This window comes from Rattus norvegicus, chromosome 6, assembly GCF_021556685.1.
Source record: "Rattus norvegicus strain SHRSP/BbbUtx chromosome 6, alternate assembly SHRSP_T2T, whole genome shotgun sequence".
Lineage (NCBI taxonomy): Eukaryota > Metazoa > Chordata > Mammalia > Rodentia > Muridae > Rattus > Rattus norvegicus.
The window spans coordinates 26,017,817-26,023,039 of record NC_141539.1 but is presented as its reverse complement, the minus strand read 5'-3'; the positions used below and the strand labels follow the sequence as shown (position 1 = coordinate 26,023,039).

The following is a 5,223-nucleotide window of genomic DNA, read 5'->3' as shown; positions in this document are numbered from 1 at the left end:
CGTGTCTTTTTTATATGTTGGGGCATCTTGTGGGTATATGCCCAAGAGAGGTATAGCTGGATCCTCAGGTAGTTCAATGTCCAATTTTCTGAGGAACCTCCAGACTGATTTCCAGAATGGTTTTACTAGTCTGCAATCCCACCAACAATGGAGGAGTGTTCCTCTTTCTCCACATCCTTGCCAGCATCTGCTGTCACCTGAGTTTTTGATCTTAGCCATTCTCACTGGTGTGAGGTGAAATCTCAGGGTTGTTTTGATTTGCATTTCCCTTATGACTAAAGATGTTGAACATTTCTTTAGGTGTTTCTCAGCCATTCGGCATTCCTCAGCTATGAATTCTTTGTTTAGCTCTGAACCCCATTTTTTAATAGGGTTATTTGTCTCCCTGTGGTCTAACTTCTTGAGTTCTTTGTATATTTTGGATATAAGGCCTCTATCTGTTGTAGGATTGGTAAAGATCTTTTCCCAATCTGTTGGTTGCCCATTTGTCCTAACCACAGTGTCCTTTGCCTTACAGAAGCTTTGCAGTTTTATGAGATCCCATTTGTCGATTCATGATCTTAGAGCATAAGCCATTGGTGTTTTGTTCAGAAATTTTTTCCAGTGCCCATGTGTTCCAGATGCTTCCCTAGTTTTTCTTCTATTAGTTTGAGTGTATCTGGTTTGATGTGGAGATCCTTGATCCACTTGGACTTAAGCTTTGTACAGGGTGATAAGCATGGATCGATCTGCATTCTTCTACATGTTGCCCTCCAGTTGAACCAGCACCATTTGCTGAAAATGCTATCTTTTTTCCATTGGATGGTTTTGGCTCCTTTGTCAAAAATCAAGTGACCATAGGTGTGTGGGTTCATTTCTGGGTCTTCAATTCTATTCCACTGGTCTATCTGTCTGTCTCTGTACCAATACCATGCAGCTTTTTTTTTTATCACTATTGCTCTGTAATACTGCTTGAGTTCAGGGATAGTGATTCCCCCAGAAGTCCTTTTATTGTTGAGGATAGTTTTAGCTATCCTGGGTTTTTTGTTATTCCAGATGAATTTGCAAATTGTTCTGTCTAACTCTTTGAAGAATTGGATTGGTATTTTGATGGGGATTGCATTGAATCTGTAGATTGCTTTTGGTAAAATGGGCATTTCTACTATATTAATCCTGCCAATCCATGAGCATGGGAGATCTTTCCATCTTCTGAGATCTCCTTCAATTTCTTTCTTCAAAGGCTTTAAGTTCTTATCATATAGATCTTTTACTTGCTTGGTTAAAGTCACACCGAGGTATTTTGTATTATTTGGGACTATTATGAAGGGTGTCATTTCCCTAATTTCTTTCTTGGCTTGTTTCTCTTCTGTGTAGAGGAAGGCTACTGATTTATTTGAGTTAATTTTATACCCAGCCACTTTGCTGAAGGTGTTTATCAGCTTTAGTAGTTCTCTGGTGAAACTTTTGGGATCACTTAAATGTACTATCATATCATCTGCAAATAGTGCTATTTTGACTTCTTCTTTTCCAATCTGTATCCCTTTGTTCTCCTTTTGTTGTCTGATTGCTCTGGCTAGGACTTCAAGTACTATATTGAATAAGTAGGGAGAGAGTGGGCAGCCTTGTCTAGTCCCTGATGTTAGTGGGATTGCTTCAAGTTTCTCTCCATTTAGTTTAATGTTAGCAACTGGTTTGCTGTATATGGCTTTTACTATGTTTAGGTATGGGCCTTGAATTCCTATTCTTTCCAGGACTTTTATCATGAAGGGGTGTTGAATTTTGTCAAATGTTTTCTCAGCATCTAATGAAATGATCATTTGGTTTTTATCTTTCAGTTTGTTTATATAGTGGATTACGTTGATGGTTATATATATATGGCTTCCCACTAACAAGTTTTTATTTCATTCATGAAAGCAGTAAATCATCCACGTTCACCTTCCTTGCCCAGTAATTCAAAAGGAAAAACCCAAAATATTAGTAAAGAAAAATGTAGGAATTGACATCCCCTACATTTTTAAAAAATATGTTTAAAGTTGAAAAATGTTTTAAGTTTGTAATTCCTAGTAGGAAAACATTATCTGAATGAACACTCTAATGGCAAACCACTGTAATATGCTTCAGCTGCATATGATGCAGAGGGTAGGGATTATCTTGGAAGCGCCCCAGCTCTCTGGTGAGGTCAGAGGCACACTGGTTTGTATTATTGCCACATCCAGTAAGTGAGCTAAGCTGTTCTTCATTCAGCAAGGGCTTTGACATTATGATTGTCCTCCAAACTTGGCTGACAATTTACTGATGAGATTCATAACCTTTGGGTTTGATATTTTGACATATTTGATGGGTTCTGGGCCACATTCTGGAAAGCCACCATGACTTCTGAACCCTGTATAGCTGCAAGAACCTCTGGGTCACTGAGGATTTCATTGAGTCCAGGCATTCCTGCCATTCCCGGCATGGCCCCTCCCATTCCAGGCATTCCCCCAGGAAAACCACCTGGAAAAGAGCCATACTGAGATCCAGATTGTCTTCTGGCTTCTTCTTCCCCTTGGGCTTTTTCATGCTCTTCTCGAGCCTTCTTCACCCTTTCTATTCGTTCTTTTATCTCTCGCTCTTCACGTTTTCGCTCATACTTTCTCAGATGTTCAGCAATTCTTTGAGCCCGAGGTTGGACTTCTCTCAGCATTGCACTGGCATCCTCGTCATAATCCAGTTTACAGGAAGGGCAAGATTGCGAGCTGCTTCTTCCCAGTGACCCAGGAGTCTGTGCGCTTTCCCTCTCCATTTGTATGGCTGAGTTGAATCAGGGTTTATTTCAATAGCTCTGTCACAGTCTCAGATGGCAGCATTTGGCTTCTGTAATTTGATGAAAACACTGGCTCTCTTGGCATACAGGATGGCCAAGCGAGTGTTTAGCTTGATGGCGTCTGTGAACAAGTCAATGGCTTTCTGGAGCTCACCATCATTTAGAGCGTTGATGGCAGCCCCTTTCTTTTCATTTGCTTCATCCATCATCTCCTCAATTATCTCTGCGTTTTCATCTCCCATTTCCTGAGGAGCATCAGTGTCTGCTTCAATTACACCTTCATTGTCAATTTCTAGATCGCTCTCCTAACTTGATGGCTCCTCTGTCTTTATGTTGTCCTCTGTCATCTTGTCTCTTTTTTTCTTCCTTAGTATTTTCTTCTGACTTAGCTTTATGAGTAGTAGGTGGTACTTTACCACCCATGCTCTCCACCCACTCCCTCAGGAAACGCATTTCCTCGGTGTACAGGACGCTCTGGTCCTGCCTACACATCTTCACGAAGGCCCGAAGCTCGCTCACTTTGCAGGGATCCATAAAGGTGAGGCTGGAAGCTTCTGGCGGTGGGCGGCTGCCGAGGCCTGATGCCAAGCCTGGGAGTGGCTCAACGTGACCAAGTAGAAGGGGGGGCGTTCCATATATTAAACCATCCCTGCATCCCTGGAATGAAGCCTACTTGATCATGATGGATGATTGTTTTGATGTGCTCTTGGATTTGGTTTGCAAGAATTTTATTGAGTATCTTTGTGTCAATATTCATAAGGGAAATTGGTCTGAAGTCCTCTTTCTTTGTTGGGTCTTTGTGTGGTTTAGGTATAAGAGTAATTGTGGCTTCATAGAAGGAATTCAGTAGCACTCCGTCTGTTTCAATTTTGTGGAATAGTTTGGATAGTATTGGTATGAGGTCTTCTATGAAGATAGAATTCTGCACTGAACCTAGGTGGACCTGGGCTCTTTTTGGTTGGGAGACTTTTAATGACTGCTTCTATTTCTTTAGGAGTTATGGGGTTGTTTAACTGGTTTATCTGTTCCTGGTTTAACTTCAGCACCTGGTATCTGTCTAGGAAATTGTCCATTTCCTGCAGACTTTTCAGTTGAGTATAGTTTTTTTTGTGGTAGGATCCAATGATTTTTGAATTTCCTCAGTTTCTATTGTTATGTCTGTCTTTTTATTTCTAATTTTGTTAATGTGGGTTCTGTCTCTGTGGCCTCTGGTTAGTCTGGCTAAAGGTTTATCTATCTTGTTGGTTTTCTCAAAGAATTAGCTTCTGGTTTTGTTAATATTTGTTTCTACTTGTTTGATTACAGCCCAGAGTTTGATTATTTCCTGATATCTACTCCTCTGGGGTGTATTTGCTTCTTTTTGTTCTGGAGCTTACGGGTGTGCTGCCAAGCTGCTAGTGTGTGGGCTCTCCAATTTCTCATTGGAGGCACTCAGTGATATGAGTTTTCCTCTTAGCTCTGCTTTCATTGTGTCCCATAAGTGTGGGTATATTGTGCCTTTATTTTCATTAAATTCTAAAAAGTCTTCCTTTATTTCTCGCTTGACCAAGTTATCATTGAGTAGAGTGTTGTTCAACCTCCATGTGTATGTGGGCTCTCTGTTGCCTTTTATTTTTTATTGATGACCAGCCTTAGTCCATGGTGATCTGATAGGATACATGGGATTATTTCAATCTTCTTGTATCTCTTGAGGCCTGCTTTGTGATTGATTATATGGTCAATTTTTGAGAAGGTACTGTGAGTTGCTGAGAAGAAGTTATATTCTTTTGTTTTAGGATGAAATGTTCTATAGATATCTGTTAAATCCACTTGGTTCATAACTTTTGTTAGTTTCACTGTGTTTCTGTTTAGTTTCTGTGTCCATGATCTGTCAATTGGTGAGAGTTGGGTATTGAAATTTCCCACTATTTGTGTGTGGGGCAATGTATGGTTTGAGCTTAGTGAAGTTTCTTTTATGAATGTGGGTGCCCTTGCATTTGGGGCGTAGATGTTCAGAATTGAGAGTTCATCTTGGTGGATTTTTCCTTTGATGAGTGTGAAGTGTCTGTCCTTCCTTATCTTTTTTTGATAACATTTGGTTGAAAGTTCATTTTATTCGATATTAGAATGACTACTCCTGCTTGTTTCTTGGGACCATTTGCTTGGAAAAAAATTTCCCAGCCTTTTACTCTGAGGTAGTGTCTGTCTCTGTCACTGAGGTGCATTCCCTGAACGCGGCAGAATGCAGGGTCCTGTTTGGGTATCCAATCTGTCTATGTCCTTTTATTGGGGAATTGAGTCCATTGATGCTAAGAGATATTAAGGAAGAGAGATTGTTGTTTCCTGTTATTTTTGTTGTTAGAGATGGAATTATGTTTGTGTAGGTATCTTCTTTTGGGTTTGTTGAAAAAGTTAGTTTCTGGCTTTTTCCAGTGTGTAGGTTTTTTCCTTGTATTGGAGTT

General features: G+C 40.2%; 1 pseudogene; it reads right to left on the bottom strand.

Moving 5' to 3' along the window:
• Positions 1 to 2,184: 2,184 nt before the first annotated feature.
• St13-ps3 (ST13, Hsp70 interacting protein, pseudogene 3) lies at positions 2,185 to 3,316 on the bottom strand (annotated as a pseudogene).
• Positions 3,317 to 5,223: the final 1,907 nt, after the last annotated feature.